Raw genomic sequence first — 250 nt, 5'->3', positions numbered from 1 at the left:
AAACGTATTCCTCGACATCATATCTGTCTCTCATTCATTCTGAGAGAGACATCCACTGACGGAGATGGTAGCCCCTTCGACACGCGGCATGGCGATAGAAACACCTTTTTTGACGAGCCGCGAGCAGCAAATTCCCCGCGCGGGGCACAAGAATTTGTCACACAAATCGCGTTTGGTGCTTCCTGGCTCCTCCTCCGCCCAGCTGACTGGAGGAAGGAATGAATGATAGACAGAGGTACTGGACAGACCG

General features: G+C 52.8%; 1 protein-coding gene across 4 annotated transcripts in view; it reads left to right on the top strand.

Moving 5' to 3' along the window:
• gnal (guanine nucleotide binding protein (G protein), alpha activating activity polypeptide, olfactory type) overlaps nt 1-250 on the top strand; it is a 62,613-nt gene that overhangs the window by 61,014 nt on the left and 1,349 nt on the right. The window lies entirely within an intron of this gene.

Source organism: Oryzias melastigma, linkage group LG17 (genome assembly GCF_002922805.2).
Source record: "Oryzias melastigma strain HK-1 linkage group LG17, ASM292280v2, whole genome shotgun sequence".
NCBI classification, from domain to species: Eukaryota; Metazoa; Chordata; class Actinopteri; order Beloniformes; family Adrianichthyidae; genus Oryzias; species Oryzias melastigma.
This window is presented reverse-complemented; position numbering and strand designations above follow the sequence as displayed.